This window comes from Lissotriton helveticus, chromosome 3_1 (assembly GCF_964261635.1).
Source record: "Lissotriton helveticus chromosome 3_1, aLisHel1.1, whole genome shotgun sequence".
NCBI classification, from domain to species: Eukaryota; Metazoa; Chordata; class Amphibia; order Caudata; family Salamandridae; genus Lissotriton; species Lissotriton helveticus.
Window position 1 is genome coordinate 1,492,485,067 of NC_136061.1, and position 18,981 is coordinate 1,492,504,047.

The 18,981-nt window shown below is 47.0% G+C and overlaps 1 protein-coding gene across 1 annotated transcript in view; it reads left to right on the plus strand.

The window, feature by feature from the left end:
- The window catches only part of PKNOX2 (PBX/knotted 1 homeobox 2), a 3,383,295-nt gene that overhangs the window by 505,791 nt on the left and 2,858,523 nt on the right, over window positions 1-18,981 (plus strand). The window lies entirely within an intron of this gene.

The following is an 18,981-nucleotide window of genomic DNA, read 5'->3' on the forward strand; positions in this document are numbered from 1 at the left end:
CAAATTGTTGCCTCTTCACCCTCCTACCTGCCTTTAATTTTCAGAGTCAGTGCCCCTGGCCTCTGCCTCTCAACAGTATCCTAATGAACAACTAGATTGCTAACATTCTATATTTATTACAAAAGTGTGGAACGCCTGACGTCATCTTGATGTAATCAAAACTGTAATACCTAGAGCATTTTCTTTAGAAATTACATATATGAAAGGGTCTTATTTGCATCAAAATTATGGTTAGTGCTCTAAAAAACTAAAATGAGGATATCTTTTCTGAGTTTTCTAATAGCGACAAAGCACTTTTACATTATTTGTAATCTTTACGTTTTTTTATCCAGTTGACCACTTGATTAAAAGTTGCACCTAGGGAAGAGGATGTGGTGTTACTTCCAGAGCTGCAGACTTTGCAACTGGGGAACCAGGTTGGAGTTTCTGCTTCAGCTCGACATTGTAATGATTCTGGTCAAATCACTTAATCTCCCCATGTCTAAAACCAAAATGAATTTGTTCTTGAGTGATGTAACCCATGCTCATGTAAAGCACTCCAATACCTGGCAAGTCTGCGCTATATAAAACTGCAAAAACACAAAAAAATAAAGTGTTTTGCACACTTCTGTCATTGGGCTACATGTGGGCTACATCTGGGTGATATTTGTGCTACATTTGGGCTCTTTTGTCTCTGGTGGCCATCTTGGGAGATTTATTTGTCATGAAGTTTCCTAATTTCCTCATTTACTGCAGTCTCCTCAGTAGGAAATGCTTTCAGTTTTTTACTTTGACTCCATCAAGAAGATATTCAGATATGTCACACATTTGCCATAAATTCTGAAAGTTAGCACTCTAGTTGCTCATTAGATCACTGTAGTAAAGCTACTGCTCACTACGGAATCCTGCTGCTGGTATTAAAAGTGCATGTTTCAGCCTGCATGTCAGAATTTTTTAATGAAATAGAAGAGGGTTTGAGAAGTCACTCAAAATGTGCCCTAATTTTTCTTTCTTCAGCACTAATCATAATTTCTATGGCAAAATGAACCCCCTCATTGTTTTCTTTTTTCAATTAAATGTTTTAAGTGTTACTAGTTTATTCCAATCAAAATGGCTTCAGGTGTGCCATATTTTTGTCATAAGTAAGACAGTAAGCACTCTAGTTGTTCTTAAGAACACTCTGAGACATTCTGTCATTGAGCTATATGTGGGCTACATCTAAGAGATATGTGTGCTACATTTGGGCTCTTTTTTCTCTGGTGGCCATCTTGGGAGACTTATTTGTTATGACGTTTCCTAATTTCCTCATTTACTGCAGTCTCCTCAGTAGGAAATACTTTCAGTTTTTTACTTTGGTTCCATCAAAGAGGCATTCAGATGTGTCACACATTTTCCATACATTATTTATGTTAGCACTCTAGTTGCTCATTAGATCACTGTAGTAAAGCTACTGCTCACCGGGGAAGTCTGCTGCTGGTATTTAAAGTGCATGTTTCAGTCTGCATGTCAGAATTTTTTAATGAAATAGAAGAGAGTTTGAGAAGTCACTCAAAATGTGCCCTAATTTTTCTTTCTTCAGCACTAATCATAATTTCTATGGCAAAATGAACCCCCTCATTGTGTTCCTTTTTACAATTAAATATTTTAAGTGTTACTAGTTTGTTCCAATCAAGATGGCTTCAGGTGTGCCATATTTTTGTCATAAGTAAGACTGTTAGCGCTCTAGTTGTTCTTTAGAACACTCTGGGACATTCTATCATTGGGCTATACTTGGGCTACATCTGGGTGATATTTGTGCTACATTTGGGCTCTTTTGTCTCTGGTGGCCATCTTGGGAAACTTATTTGTTATGACGTTTCCTAATTTCCTCATTTACTACAGTCTCCTCAGTAGAAAATACTTTCAGTTTTTTACTTTGATTCCATCAAGAGGGCTTTCAGATGTGTCACACATTTACCATAAATTCTGAATGTTAGCACTACTCTAGTTGCTTATTAGATCACTGTAGTAAAGCTACTGCTCACCAGGGAAGTCTGCTGCTGGTTTTGAAAGTGCATGTTTCAGTCTGCCTGTCAGAAATGTTTAATGAAATAGAAGAGGATTTGAGAAGTCACTAAAAATGTGCCCTAATTTTTCTTTCTGCAGCTTTAAGAGTTACCACTTTATTACAGTCAAGATGGCTTCAGGTGTGCAATACGTTTGTCATAAGTAGGACTATTAGCGCTTTAGTTGTTCTTTAGAACACTGGGAAGCTGCAGTAGAACACAAAGGAATCAACTGTCAGTCTCTGCCCTTTTTGGATGTACATGTTTTACTGAGAATGTCAGACTTCATTCTCACATGACTGAGAAAGATAATGTGAATTGACAGAAAATATGCTCTCAGTTTAGCTTATAGATCACCTTCCAAACCTCTGTGGGAAAATCATGAGAAAATAGTTTTCTCTCAAACATGATTCATGATATCCCAGCAAAAGGCTTTTTCACATGGTAAAATCACCTTAGAACACACCACAATTCCTAAAATGAGTATGGTACCATCAACAAATGATTTATAATGTAACTAAAGTCTTAAAACCTTCTATTAACTGCAAGGATGGGGCAGGACATTTAATCTGGGATACTCACCTTCTTTCTGATCGTCACACCCACGGCGCTGAAGAAGGCGAAAGACGCCGAAATGCATTCACCCCAGCGGGTGATTTGAACTTCTTTGCCATCTGTTTTTAAATAAAGTGCTTCCAGCGTTTCCTCTGCTGAGGCCTTTTCTTCTTCTTGGAGGAGAGTTGTGGACATAATTGCAGCACGAGCTCCAGTGTCACGCCTAAAAGGCCCCCGCATTATCAAGAGGCTTTGGATTTGCTGGTCTCCGCTTCGGTTATACATATATATATATATATATATATACATATATATATATATATATATATATATATTTCCTCTCAAATGCCCTGAGCTTTACAGAGGTCACACGATGCAGCTCCTACCATCCGGTCTAAAATCTGAGGCTGCTTGCAGTTTTTTGCATCCATTTCATTTTAAGGATTCCCTTTTCTGTTCCCTTAAGGATTCCCTTTTCTGTTCCCAACGCGTTTCGAGGCCAGCGCCTCTTCTTCATGGGCTGCTTCACAGGGGAAATGACTGACTCACCAGTGTTGTCTCTTTAGTTGCTTTATTGAGAACACCACCCACTTTGGGCGTTCCACACAAGAGTTGCACAATAGCATGCTGGTTCACGTAGTCTCTAAGGTGAGTCGAAAAATTCATTGTCTCTGTGAAAATATTAGAAGCTTGTTTTAGTCCTTGAGTAGGTTTGGTTGCCAAACTGCAGGCTTCGTTTTGCCATGGGGCTGCATGCTTACACGGAGAGAAAAAGTTCCTTTCCAAGCCTTCCCTTTCAATTGTAGGGAATGGTGCTGCTCTGCCACGGCCAAGGCTGCCGTGTATTTAACATTTCCTCTCAAATGCCCTGAGCTTTACAGAGGTCACACGATGCAGCTCCTACCATCCGGTCTAAAAGCTGAGGCTGCTTGCAGTTTTTTGCATCCATTTCATTTTAAGGATTCCCTTTTCTGTTCCCTTAAGGATTCCCTTTTCTGTTCCCGACGCGTTTCGAGGCCAGCGCCTCTTCTTCATGGGCTGCTTCACAGGGGAAATGACTGACTCACCGGTGTTGTCTCTTTAGTTGCTTTATTGAGAACACCACCCACTTTGGGCGTTACACACAAGATTTGCACAATAGCATGCTGGTTCACGTAGTCTCTAAGGTGAGTCGAAAAATTCATTGTCTCTGTGAAAATATTAGAAGCTTGTTTTAGTCCTTGAGTAGGTTTGGTTGCCAAACTGCAGGCTTCGTTTTGCCATGGGGCTGCATGCTTACACGGAGAGAAAAAGTTCCTTTCCAAGCCTTCCCTTTCAATTGTAGGGAATGGTGCTCCTCTGCCACGGCCAAGGCTGCTGTGTATTTAACATTTCCTCTCAAATGCCCTGAGCTTTACAGAGGTCACACGATGCAGCTCCTACCATCCGGTCTAGAGGCTGAGCTGCATCGTGTGACCTCTGTAAAGCTCAGGGCATTTGAGAGGAATATATATATATCTATATATATATATATATATATATATATATATATATATATATATATATATATATATATATATATATATATATATTCACTGAAAAAAACATGGTTTCAGAGACGTAATAATTAGAAATTAGCATTTAAAAAACCTTTGAAATTCACTGCAAAAACTATAGGTTTCAGGGACGTTATAGTTAGAACCTAGCACTCAGAAAGCCTTAGAAATTCACTGAAAAAAACACAGGTTTCAGGGACGTTATAGTTAGTTGGACATATCACTCGTACTAAACCAGAGAATGTCAACGGTTTTTTAAATGCTAATTTCAAACTATGATGTTCATTAAAACTATGTTTTTTCAGTAATTTTGATTTTTTTGTTGTAATATTTTGTAACTTTATTATCCTAAAAATAGTGTTTGCAATTTTTTTGTTTGTTAATAAAATAATATAATGTCTTCTGTTTTCTTAAATATTAATATATATTAACTTTTTGGGGAAAAAATAGTGGTTGCGCACCCATCGTGTACCTATCTCAGTGGATGCACGGATTCAACCCGCCATATTGGTAAAGTCATGAAGGATGTCCGTTTCAGCCAGCCAGCCCACTCCGCTTATGCTTAGAGGGAGGGAGCTACAACTCTCCATGTCCCAGGTCTTCCCTGTAGTGATCTGCTGGTCACAAGTCTAGTTGTTAGCATGCCACAGCCACTCCCACAGGGGTGGTTTACACCCATACCACACTCATCTAGCACAGGCGTCACAGGACATGTGACCCTGCCAATAAAAAGGGCCGGGCGCATGTGCAAGACGCCATTTCCACTCTCTATCTGAGTGTGTCCTTGTGGTTATTGTTTATGCATGAAGGACCTACCACATCACATTCCCTACTGCCGGAGGTGACATGATGGCATCCGCACCACGATATTCAATCATAAACGGCCCATGACATGAGGTGCACAAAGTTGGTGGCAGCTGAGGCACTTTGGCCGACACTGGCCTCACGCAACGTGGTGATGACTTGAGTTACACAGAGTTGGTGGCAGCCATGGCACTTTGGCTGACACGGACCTCCTGCAACGTGGCAAAGACTTGAGGTTCACAGAGTTGGTGGCAGCTGAGGCATTTTGGCCGACATGGGCCTCCCGTCACATGGCGATGACTTGAGCTGCACTGAGTTAGTGCCACCAGAGCTGAGCGGGTCTGCAGCCTGTCAACTTAGGGCGAACAAAGCAAAACCAAAGGGGATGATGGACGGAGTGTTGAACATTGCAAGCACTTACCCCCAGTCAACTGATCTGGGTTTAATCCATCATCATCCTTTAGCTCACTCTGCCCCCCTAGTTCAGACATGACCATATGCAAATCAGTCTGACCCTCTGCCTTATGGGAACAGTCCAGCCCGAACTGCGATGCCATGTCTTCCCTGGACCGGAAACAAGCAGACTGGGAGCGGTTTCTGGCTAATCAGCCGTCTTCAGCCAGGCTAACTTGAATCCAGTGCAAAGTGAGCAAGGGACCCACGTCTGGGCATACCCTGCCAACTTAGGGCGAACAAAGCAAAACCAAAGGGGATGATGGACAGAGTGTTGAACCATGCAAGCACTCACCCCCAGTCAACTGATCTGGGTTTAATCCATCATCATTCTTTAGCTCACTCTGCCACCCCAGTTCAGACATGGCCATACTGGTTTGATGCAGGACGACTACCTACATTATGAAAGGGAGCCCAGCCCAGAGTCACATCTGAAGATCAACATATGTCATAGAGCTACTGATCATGCAGTTCTGACACCCAAGAAGGCCACAACACCCACCGCCACCACCTCAGGACCTCCCCCCCGGACACCCCCTACTACCACCGAGGCAGCGCAGAACAAGACAGCGGACCTTCCGAAAACAACATGGCCCCTCAGCCACACAATTGCTGAATGTTAGGAGACGTGGGAACCAAGTATGTAAGAACTTGAAGGCGGCAAGTCACCCATGATTAAGAATACACACAATGCTAAGTGTAGCGCTGATGGGCTGGACAGACCTCACTATTCAGAGCACAGGCCTCTCCATGTGGACATATACTGCTGGTGCTTGTAGTGTTGTGGACAGTGGACGCAACCAAGTTACCTCAGGCAGTGGGGAAGATCTCAGTCATGTAGTTGTGTCATCCCCCCTGTAAGCAGAAGCGGAGTGGGCTGGTCCAACGTACGCCACTCCAGCGTAAGAATGTAAATGAATAGGCTGTGGCTCTGGGTGTGATTCACTTCTAAGAAGGCCAACGCGTCTGCCTGAGCGGAAGCCCTCACACTGCCACGCCGCTGTGGCCGCCAGCCTCCTCGACAGAGGCCCCCTGCGAACCCAGCAGCACAGCACTGCAGAGTTATGTCTGTACAGACTACTGCCTTTAATGTACACTGCAGACAGCAGGGCTCACAATTCAGATCGAGTCGCGATTGCAGATGACACAGTCCAGTAGGCAACAGACATTGCTACCAGTGCGGCCCGCCCGGACCACGCAGATTGCGCACACCCTGAATACTCCAGGTGCCACTAACTCAGTCCAACACAAGTCACCGACACGTGGCATATTGAGGCAAAATTAATTAGGCAAAAGAAATTGTGCGGCCGCCCCAGACCACGCATCATCATTGGCTGTGCGCAGGCTAGATGCTTCTGGTGCCACTAAATGTGCAGCTCAACTCAATGCCACGTGGCTGTGGGCCCTTGCTGACCGCTGCCTCCGGCCTGCACTGCAGACAGCAGGGCTCACAATTCAGATTGAGTTGCGATTGCAGATGACGCAGTCAAAGAGGCAACAAACATTGCTACCAATGCGGCCCGCCCAGACCACGCATCATCGCTGGCTGTGCACACGCTGAGTGCTTCAGGTGCCACTAACTCAGTGCACCACAAGTCACTGCCACGTAGCCTTGTTAAGGTAGAATTGCGATTGCAGATGACGCAGTCAAGGAGGCAAAAGACATTGCTCCCAGTGCGGCCCGCCCGGACCAGGCATCATCGCAGGCTGTGCACACGCTAAATACTTCTGGTGCCACTAACTGTGCATCTCAGCTCAACGCTATGTGGCTGTGGGCCATTGCTGACTGCTGCCTCTGGCCTACACTGCGGACAGCAGGGCTCACAATTCAGAGTGAGTCGTGATTGCAGATGACGCAGTCCAGTAGGCAACAGACATTGCTACCAGTGCTGCCCCCCCGGTCCATGCATCATCGCTGGCTGTGCACATGCTGAGTGCTTCAGGTACCACTAACTCAGTAGACCACAAGTCACTGCCACATGGCCTTATTGAGGCAAAATTCATTAGGCAAAAGACATTGCTCCCATTGCGTCCCGCCCGAACCATGTATGATCGCTGGCTGCGCACACGATGAACGCCACTATTGCCACTAAATCAGTGCACCACAAGTTACCACTTCATGGTTGTGGGCCCTTGCTGACCACTGCCTCTGGCCTACACTAGGGTCAGCAGGTCTCACGCATATCCAATCCAATCCTGTCCTGCAACGACACTCCATCATCGCTGGCTGTGCACATGATGAGCTCTTAGGGTGCATTACAACTCATGGACCCTTTATGGTTCGTGCTGTAGACACCGGGCGCAACAATATCACTTCAGGCAGCAGGAATATTCAGATGGGACATTAACAATTTCTTCACATGAGCACGCTCATCTCTGGTGCCCCTACCTCAGTGCACCACAACTCATGGACCCTTTATGATAGAATCTTTTGTGTACTATTTCAGATCTGCTGCCCCTACCTCAGCACACCACAAGTCATGGAACCTTTACGATAGAATCTTTTGTGTGTTATTTCATATCTGGTGCCCCAACCTTAGTGCACCACGAGTCCTGGACCCTTTATGATTGAATCTGTGTGTGTGCTTGGATAATCACTGTTATAGTTGTTTCCTGCACCAACCATTCCCTGAGGGCTGGCTTACACTCACCCCACACTCATCCAGCACAGACGTCATTGGACATGTGACCCTGGTAATAAAAAGGGTCCGGGTGCACGTGCCCAAAGCCAGTTCCACTATCCATCTAACTGTGTCCGAGTGTTCATTATGTATGCATGATGGCCCTGGGCCCTACCACATTACATTGTGCTGTTGACTGCGCACGCAACCATGTTACCTCTGGCAGTGGGGAAGACCTTGGTTATGTAACTTAGTCTCGGTCATTCTATGAGTACATGGGTAAAGACTGGATGATTAGAGTACTGCAAGGAGAGTGTATGGTGAATTTATAAGTGCTTGGGAATTAGCGGAGTGATGGATAAGTACATATGTTGGTGGAACCTAACCCCCGAGCACGAGCCTGGCTCTAATTGACTGCCAACCAGTGGCAACCCCATCGGAGCATCAGGATTGCAACCAAGCCTCGGGAGACCCGACGCTACCCGCGGAGCGTGAGTAGGCACCGCACCGGTTCCTGAGGCACCAGCCTTCTTGGCTACGGGATCCCCGTAGCCTTTGCTCTAGTATCCTGGGTTCCCGCCCACCAAAATGTGGGTCACTGGCTTGCGGGAATACTGTACGGATGCCTGGAAAACCGAGTCCAAGAGCTTGGAATTATCATTGTGATATACTGCATTCTCATTCAGTGGATACCCTCCGAGGTCGTTGATCTCTGGAGTCCCTTCCACTGGATCTCTGCTGGGTCCGTGGAGCACCGGTAATAAAAGGCCCAGAATCCTGTCTGCAAGATATTCCCAGCCCCACTGCTGGATCATTGACATACGACGGATAGAATCTACAGAATTCTGTAAGCGTAACTATAAGCGGAGTGGGCAGAGCCGGCGTACGCCAGTCAGGGGCACAACTAGAGCCAAATTTTGGGGGAGGCTGATAAAAATTTCGGAGGGGGAGCTAATTCCTCCAGTCATAGGCAGAGTGGAGATGCAGGGGCTCTAAGAAGGGGTAAAAATACAATGAAGCCTCATTAACAGGTAAATGGTCTTTTAAAGACCTTGAAGTACTTGGGTGCCGCGCTGAGAGCCGTGCACTCAGTGCATTCACACTAGGGCGCCGCACTGAGAGCCGCGCACCCCGTGTGTTTACACTAGGGGTCGTGCTGAGAGTCGTGCACCCAGCACGTTTGTACGAGAGTAGGGTCTGCTTCCTATGGTCACCGCCACTTTTTGCTGTGATTTTCTGGTTTTTCGACTTTAGTGTGGCTGTGGGCCTGCTAATCAGACCCACAGCCCAGCTGTTCTCTCCGAAAATTGATACCTTGTACTTTAGGTACATACCAGATTGGGTATTGGGTCACCTCTGTGAGCCCCTGTATAGTGTACCATAGGTACCCAGGGCATAGGTGCATCCAAGGCCTACCAGGGGCTGCAGCATGTATTATGCCACCCCTGGCTGGCCCTCCAAACTGACACCACAGGCTGATCACTCAGCTTGGGTAAGGTGGTATAATCACCCCTTACTTAGATATAGTATACCTATATCTACCTTTACATATAAACACATATACACCTATAAGTCACTCCTATGGTAGGCCTCGACAATCCTGGAGGCAGAGTGCTTGGTTTTATATGAGAGGGTGCCCTTGCATGAGCTGAGCCCCTCTGCAGCTTTTGGAACCATCTCCTTATAGCTGTTCTATGATATAGCCATACCATATAATCTTAAGTGCATTATAATCCTCGCGGTGAATGCTAACTTTGGTTTGGCTTTATCAAAACATGTCGTGTAAGGTGTCAAACACTTTGGAATACTACCCCCCCACCAATTCTGGTGGCTGGGGTAGCATTCCACCCTTCTAGAGGGAAAAGACATGTAGGTTACTGCTTTACCCAGTTAAAGTTAAACAGAGCCCCAGCATCACAAAATGGATGCTGCTGCCACAGACACAAGTCTGACCTCCTGCTGCTGGATGAAACTCCGGCAGGGGAGGCCTGGACAATAGTTTTCCAGTCCAGGGAGGTGCCAGCACCTCCCCAGACAGGCAGATGTGTATTGGGACAGGGAGGGCTGCATCAGCAGATGCTTTTTGAGACACTGCCTGGGGCACACAAGGTGCTCCATGCATAGCCCGGTACAAACCAGTTGCTGGGGCACTCCAGCCCCGCTCTGGCGTGAAACTGGACAAAGGGAAAGGGGTGTAACCACCCCTTCTAAGGTCCACCCATAGGAGGGACCTAGGCAGGTACTCCAGCCCCTTAGCTTAGTATAAGTATAGGAGCTCTGTCCTTAGGACTTTAGATTATCCTGGAAAGAAACTTTGATACAGAACTCTTGGACCTTCGACATTCTATCCTGACTAGAAGGCGGAACACATCTCCCATTTGGTCAAGGAGTGACCACCCTGTGCAAACAGGCACCACCAGTAACTTGCCGGTCTGCTTTGTCGACGCTCCCGCTGGAACCCGACGACTCAACGACACAGGAACTGGACTCTCAGACTTCTCTAACTCCGACCCACATCCACAGTAAAGCTGAGACCCGTGACGGACACAAGAGATGTGGGACCGGACACCCTGGACATCCTGTACAGCTCAACTACCAAGGTACCCTTGCAATTGTGCATTGGCGAACAAGAAGCCCCAGACCCAAGCACTATTTGCACCAAAGCTCAGCTCTCCACACTCCACGAGTGCTGCGTGGGGCCCGCTCTTGTATTTCAGCTTTCTGCATCTTCCTGGTTCCTTGCCCGTTGGCTAGTGAGTCCCCTGAAGACTTTCCTTTTAAACTAAACTGCTTTCCTGGTTGCTCGAGGCTTGCTCCAGCCTCCCTTCAAAGGAGAAGCGCCACAGACCTTGCTGGTCTGTAACAGAGCTAATCTTGACATCCTGCGTGGGTTGCGGTTGCCAAGGCTTGTTGGGTCCAATCCGGATACCAACACCGCAGTCAACTATATCCGTTGTGGAAAAGCTCGAATCCAGTGCCTGGTCATCGTCGATGCCTCCTGGACCTTGTGGCTGAAGAGACAAGCTCACCTTCTTCACCTTCAAGCACGCAACATCGCCTGGTTCCTTCCTGGTTCCTTCCTGGTCACTGGCTAGTGACCCAGACTCTGTCCCCTCTGCTTTCAGGTTCTTCACATCACCGATCCACCCGGACACTTTTCCTCTGGTCGCCTGCAGCACTTCTTTGCAGATCTCCATAAAAAACGACGACGAAACCAACACCAAAAGGCACCTATGCACCCGGCTTACCTGGGTGAAGTAACACAAGTACTCCGGTGCTACCGTGGGTCTTGACTCTCGAAGTGTCCTAGCCTAAAGGGGTTTTATCATAGTCCATCTGGAAGTGTCCTTAAACAGTAACTTTGTAACTTCTTTGTTTCCCATTATAAGTCAATGGTAACTCGCGACTGTGTTTAGACACTGCACGCGTCTCCCGTGGGCCTCCTACTTCCTAACCTTTGGTTGTTTAGTGTAGTCCCAGAGATTCTACAGGCCCTAGGCCTGCTGTCTAACTCTCACATGGTTCTTATACCACTTCGTTAGTATATAGTTTTTGAGGCCCCTAGGGCATAACTGTATTTGTGCAACTTATCGTATGCTAATTGAGTAACTTGTGATGTACTTTTACCTCTGACCTCATAAAGAGTGCAGAGGGGTTGTGTTTAGAATAAATATATGTATATTTGATATATACCTTGTGTGGTGTTCTTTCATTTGGTATTCAAGGGATTATAATTTGTAAACCAGCTTGCTTCACATGCTCACTGAAGTCTTAGCCTAACACTGCTGGTCCATGCTATCACTAGGATAGCTTGTCTATAACGTTGACTTTTCAACCACCATCAACAAGGGTCGATTAGACTGGTGCAAGGTGCCCACTAGAATAGTGGACATCATATGCCAGGCTAACTTCTCACATTGGTGTGCAGCGGATGGGATAAGAGCTTGCTGTTGGTTTACCATATAATCTTAAAATATAATTTGAAAGATCACATTAAAGTACCTGTAGGTACATATAAATCAAGTTCTTATAATACATAAGTTCTACTAAACTTAGCAGTTGTAGGTGGTAAGGGCCTAGCACACCCTGACTACAACTCCTGGAGAGGTTCTAGTAGGAAAACATTTAGTGTAGGTAGGTGCACACACCACACCTCACTAGAAAATGTCCTTGGAAGCAGGGCTTAGTGGGCCTCTGCCAGAAGCTGACCCTCCCAGGGCACCTTCTAAATATGACACATTCACTTTTCATGAATTGAGAAGCCTGTGTACAGCCAGAAGGCTGAGACAAGGACAGAGTCCAACCTTTAACCACCTGGTAGATATTTTAGTGGAGTATGGTGTAGAAAAGGCATCTACCCCAGATCAAACAGGTAGTACAGAGGGGGGCCATCCCTCAACAGAAGATCCCACTGGTGAGACCCAAGGGGAGTCTGATGGTGATGTGGATGCTAACCAGGTAGAAGTCAGGGAACTGAAACAGGTTGACCTAGGACTATTTGGGACTGGAGGAGGAAGAATCCAGTCCAGACCCCCAGGTAGGCCTAACACTGAGCACAGAAGAGGAAGGTCACTCTCTAGTGGGTCCAACCACTCTGATGACTCAGTAGGGTCCCATGCCTCACCTCTAGGGAGAATGACTTCCCCTCAGAGAAGAGAACATAAGGCTAGGATGAGGTAATCCAAGCTTAGAATCAGGAGGCAAGAAGTTGCCCTTGCAAAAGAGACCCTGGCTCTTTAGAGAGAGAGAAAATTGTGTGGGCTAGAACCCACTGGTGGCAGCACAGTACCTAGAGATATGGAAAGTTCTCATGAACATAGAAACCTGAATAAGATTGTCCCCTCTACCAGGTTGGGGATGACATCCGCAAATGGATAACTGCTTTGGAGAAGGCTTGCAAAGTACAGCAGGTACCCCAAAGTCAGTAGGCAGCACCCTTGTGGCTCTCTTTTTCAGATAAAGGCAGAGACAAGCTCCTGACAGTTAATGAACAGGATGCTGACAACTACTATGTCCTGAAGAGTGCTCTGATAGATGGGTTTGGCTTAACCAGTGAACAGTACAGGTTGCTGTTCAGAGATACCCAGAAAACACAGACTCAGGACTTGACTGACTTTGTAGATTGTGCTACTAAGGCTCTGGAAGGCTGGTTACTGGGCAGTAAGGTTAATGACTGTACAGGATTGTATAATTTGATCATGAGAGAACACATTCTTAACAACTGTCAGAACCAGTTATTGCATCAGCACCTGGTTGACTCTGATCTGACCTCTCACCATGAATTGGGAAGGAAGGCAGACAAATGGGTCAGAACCAGGGTGAAGCAGAAGGTACAGAACCAATGTGGTGATTAGAAGAAGCAAGACCAAACGGGTGGGGAGAAAGCAAAAGACCAGAAATCTTCTCAAGGTCCCCAAAAAGCTTCTAATGGTGGGTGTTCCCAACCTGCAAAAAAGAAAGAAGATCCTAAGAAACCATGGTGCAAAGTATGTAAGGTAAATAATCACTGGACCAGTGAATGCACCAAGAAGGAGGCAGCTCCAGCCACCATTGCCCCTAAGGCAACTGTTCCCCCTAGTACAGCTAATAGTGGTGGTTCTCAACAGAAGGTTGTAGTAGGGTTAACCCTGGGAACTGAGATGGATTCTGGTCTAGTCAGTATACCAACTCAAGCTGTTCTTGTCTGTGATGTGGACATGGCTATGGCCTCTACTGTGAGCCCCAGTAACTTGGGCAAGTGCAGACAGACTCCTTTAATTAATAACAAAGTGGCTCAGGCCTACTGGGACACATGTGCTAGTGTCAAAATGGCGACACCCAGCTTTGTGGACCCTGGACAGATAATACTAGGTGGCAATTACCTAGTGACCAATGCAAGCAATGTCACTACCACCCATAGTATGGCAATTGTTAATTTCTTCTGGGGAGGGGTAACTGGCCTCAAAACAGTTGTTGTTAGTTCAGACCTCCCTGTAGAATATTTGCTTGGCAATGACCTAGAATCTTCAGTCTGGTCTGAAGTGGGGTATAGGACTCATGCAGAGATGTTAGGTATGCACATGTCCTTGCTGTGACCAGGTCACAGGTCAAACATTGCAAAAATGAACAGGCCCTGGATCCTGAAATAATGAACCAGTTGCCTACCAGGAGGAGAAGCAGTAGGGTTAAGGCAGTGCCTTCCCCCTGCTTCAGGAAGAGGATCAGCCTTCTCAGGAAGCTGATTGTAAGACCCAGGAGGAAACTGTCCTAGAAGAGCTTGAACCTGATCAGGTTGAGTTTCTGGGGACAGGGGGACCCTCCAGGGCAAATCTGAGGCAGGCACCGTTAGACTGCCCTTCTCTTGAACCCCTCAGACAGCAAGCTGCTGCTGAGGCTGCTGGGAATGCTAGTGGGACCCACAAAGTCTATTGGGATGAAGGGCTCCTGTATTCAGAGGATAGAGACCCCAAGCCTGGTGCTTCCAGGAGGTTGGTCATACTTTGGCATTCAGGGGCTTCCTTCTCACACTAGCCCATGATATTCCCTTAGCAGGACATCTTGGCCAGAACAGGACTTGGGACAGGCTTGTCCCTCACTTTTACTGGCCCCACATGTCAGAAGACACCAAGGAGTTTTGTCGCTCCTGTGTCACCTGCCAAGCCAGTGGCAAATCAGGTAGCACCACAAAGGCCCCCTGTGATGGGCTGTAATGACTCGCGGGGACACGAAGGGAAGGTAAAGAAGGCTTTATTGGTTTTAGTAAATGCCTTCGGCGCACTACGCTTCTGTAATAGGGGAGAGGGATTTCAATGTCTTTCTTTGTGGGGGAAAGACGCTCCTTCCAGGGTTCCAGCCCACTTCTTCTTCTCTCCAGGGTGCTTCTGGGGGATATAGGTGCCGGTCCGGACGTCGTTGCCACCATAAAAAGAAAATATACTTGCTTCAGTCTGGTGCTCGATATTGTACAGTGTCAGGGAAAAGGGGGTGAGGATTCACGCTGGTGTACAAATCATTAAGCCCAAAAGAAAATTGCTTTAACGTAGTGCCGAAAGTACGAGGGAAGAGGGAGTGTCAGGGCCGATCGCGTGAGGTCTCAGGGTGGTTTAAAACCCTTTCTACCCGCCCAGTCTACGATACAAGAACGTACCTGGGAGAGCCACGCTTCCCCTGAAGCGTGGCTGGGCGATGCGCCTTGACGTTGGCCTCCTGGCTTCTCTGCTCGGCGGGCCGCCTCTGCTGTCGATACTTCTCTGCAGCTCCTCCTCTCCCCGCTGTCCTCTGGTCCTTCTCCTCCACGCACGCCTTCACTTCCTCCGGGTGTACAACACAACGTGGATTTGTCCCTTCCAGTATTTACCCCGTCGTCCGTGTCACACCTGGGGGCGGGGCTTGGCTTAAGTTCAGCCCAGTTAAAGAAACAGTGGTCCGCTTCCACTTCCTAGTCGGGCAAGAACACCGCTGGGTCGGAAAGTCTCCAGTTCTCTGTTTGCTGTGTGGAAAGAGGGGAGATGGTACTGTTCATATGTCCTGGGGTCATATTCCGGTAAGTCTTTGTTCTGTCCCGGAACCCCCTGGCACACACCACCCCCCTGGAATCTCCCGATCAGGGAGTGAAAAACGCGAAAGAAAGTCGGCACTACCATTCTCTGCCCCCTTACGATGACAGACTTGGAAGGAGAATGGTTGGGGTGTCAAAAACCATCTTAGGACCCGGGGATTGTGGGAGATGTTACCGCTCATCCATTGCAGTGGAGCATAATCGGTGTATAGGGTGAATGGGTGTCGTTTGTGGTAATATCTTAACTTATCAACGGCCCATTTAATTGCCAGACATTCTTTTTCTATTGTCGGGTACTTCACCTCCCTGGGGAAAAGCTTTCAGCTAATGTACAGTATGGGATGTTCTACCCCCTCCAGGGACACCTGTGACAAAACGGCCCTGACCCCATAGTCAGATGCATCAGTGTGAAGGATAAATGGCCTTGTGAAGTCTGGGGAGGACAATACTGGACTGGTGGTAATGGCTCTTTTTAGGGAGTTGAAGGCTTCGCACATCTTGGGGGTAGGACTCTGATAGGCTATGGGTTTGTACTCTTTCTTGAGGGTGTCTGTGAGAGGTGCTACTATATCCGAAAAGGAGGGAATGAATCGTCGGTAATACCAGATTAATCCAAGATAAGCCCTCATCTCTTTTTTATTCTTTGGAAAGAGGGTTTCAGCTATTGTCCTTATCTACTCTATATGAGGTTCGATCATTCCATGCCCCAGAACATAACCCAAGTATTTCACTTTCTGGTAGCGTATACTTTTTTGAGTTCACATGGAGTCCAGCTTCCTGCAGACTCCCCAGAATGATCTGTAGATGTTGTAAGTGACTTTCCCATGAAGGACTGACTATTATAATGTCGTCAAGGTATGTAGAGCGAAATGCTTGATATTCTCTCAGAATCTCATTCATTAGTCGCTGAAACATCGCGGGGGCCCCGTGCAGCCCAAAGGGAAGAACATTGAATTCATACAGGCCATCTGGGGTGGCGAAGGCGGTTTTCTTCCTGTCCTCTTCTCTTAAGGGCACCTGCCAGTAGCCCTTGGTCAGGTCCAAGGTGCTGATGTTTTGCGCGTCTCCGAGTTTTTTGATTAGTTCATCGGTGCGGGGTATTGAGTACGCATCGAAGGACGAAACGGAATTCAGTGTGCGAAAGTCCATACAAAATCTCGTAATCCCATCGGATTTGGGCACCATTACAATTGGCGAGGACCATTCACTCCGGGAGGGTCGGATCACTTCTTGTTTTAGCATTTCCTGGACCTCTTTATGTATAGCTGATCTTTTGGCTGCGGGTATCCGATATGGCCGTTGTTTGACTATAGTGCCATCTGGGGTTTCTATTCTGTGCTCTATCAACGTGGTCTTCCTCGGCAGCGTGACGGAAATGGAAGCAGTATATTATGTAGGTCTTCTTGCTCTGTTTGTCGAAGGTCTTCATTAACCACTAGCTCTTCTAATGTTGGGGCGGATGAGGCCCTCGTGGGTATGGTGAGGTGATTGGCCTTAGGGGGGGTCCGATCCATTTTTTCAACGCGTTGATGTGGAATGTCTGTGTCTTTCGGAAAGAGACCTATAGTCTGTATGTCGTTTTTCCAATAGTATTAATCACTTTATACGGTCCTTTCCATTCTGCTTGGAATTTCCTTGTAGAAGAGGGCAATAATATGAGAACCCAATCGTTCACCTCGAGCCGACTCCATTTCCTTCCTTTATCATAACACACTTTTTGTCTTCTCTGGCTGGTCTCTAGGTTGGAGTAGGCTAGCTCTCTTATTTTTCCTAGGTTGTTTTAAAGGGTCTGGCTATACTCCAGTAGGCTTTTTTCTTCCCCCGGTCCTTCCGCTTCCCAGGCTTCCTTGGTCATCTCGAGTAAGCTTCTGGGTTGGCATCCGTATAACATCTCAAAGGAGGAACACCCAAAGCTGCTTTGTGTTTGTCCTCTGATCGCATATAGGGCTAAGGGAAGAATGAGGTCCCATTCTTTCCCGTTTACCAAAAGCATTTTTTTAAGGGTAGACTTGAGGGTTCCATTGTAGTGTTCTACCAGTCCGTCGGTCTGAGGGTGGTATACCGACATCCTGATCTGGCGAAGGTCCTAGAGTCGGCACACCTCCCGCATTAACCGAGACATAAAGGGGGTGCCTTGATCCGTTAAGATCTCCTTTGGGAAAACAGCTCCAGGAATTTCTCTGCTATAACCTTGGATGTAGGGACTCTCAGTGGAAAGGCCTCTGGGAATCTAGTGGCGTAGTCACAGGCCTGACAATGTATTTTAATGTCCTTATAGAACGCGGGCCAGTAACAATATTGCAAGACATTCTGGGTTGTCTTTTCGCTTCCAGTGTGGCCTGCCAGAAGATGGGTGTGTGAGTAGAACATTATTTGCTCTTTAAATGAGGTTGGGACCAGGAGTTGGGGGGGTTCATCTGGGTTCCCTTGCCGATAGAGGAGACCTTTCTTAATCACAAATCTTGGGAATCTGGGGTCAGGTTTGGTTTGGTTATAATGAGCCTGCTCCCATGCATTAAATAAGGTAGCGTCGTTACTTTGAGCAAACTTAAAGCTCCTATCTGTTGTCCAAGGTTCTGGTGAGACCAAAGCAGGGATGGAGGAGGGCTCTTTGGGGTCGGATTTTAGAAGGGTCTGTGTGAACAAGTCAAGGAAGTGTGGGTTATCCGTCCCTATAATTATTTCCTCCGGGAGTGTCTCTAAAACCCCTACTCTAACCACAAGGGTTCTTCCCTCCCTTAAGTCTAGGGGTACATTGGCCACCGGATAGCTTTTGACATCTCCATGGACACACTTTATATATACTATGGTGTTTGGTACGACCTGATGGAACCTTACAAAGACCCCTTGAATCACTGATTGCTTACAACCCGAGTCTAGAAGGGCCTTTATTCTCACCCCATTCACCTTTACACTCACATGATATGCTCCTCCAAGTTCGGCCGAATAGAAGACAGTTTTGGGCAGGTAGCCCACTTCCATGGGTTCCTCGGGACTTCTCTTCTGGGGACATAGACGAGCTATATGTCCCCAGGTGCCGCACTCAAAACATTGAGGGCCCTTAAAACTGGGGATCTCGGGCTTTGAAGGACGCGACATATGCAAGTCTGGTGGCTGTTGGGGCTTCCTATCCACTCTGAGAGGGAATTTGGGATTCTTTTCCGTCTCCCAAGGGTGTAAACGAGGTTGAGCTCTGGCAAATGTGGAAGCCATTTCCATTGCTTGGGTGGTTGTCAAGTTGGTGTGTTGCCTTAACCACTTCTGTGTTCCGTAGGGCAAGGCTTTCAAGTACTGTTCCAAATAGATTTTATCCATTATTTCATCTTTGGAAGTGAGGGTGGGAGTTAGCCATTTGTCCGCGGCCATCTTTAAGCGGAAGAACAAAGTCTTCGGATTTTCCTAAACTGCACCTGGTAGGCCTCGGCATCGAGACCTAGGTGGTCCAATGTGAT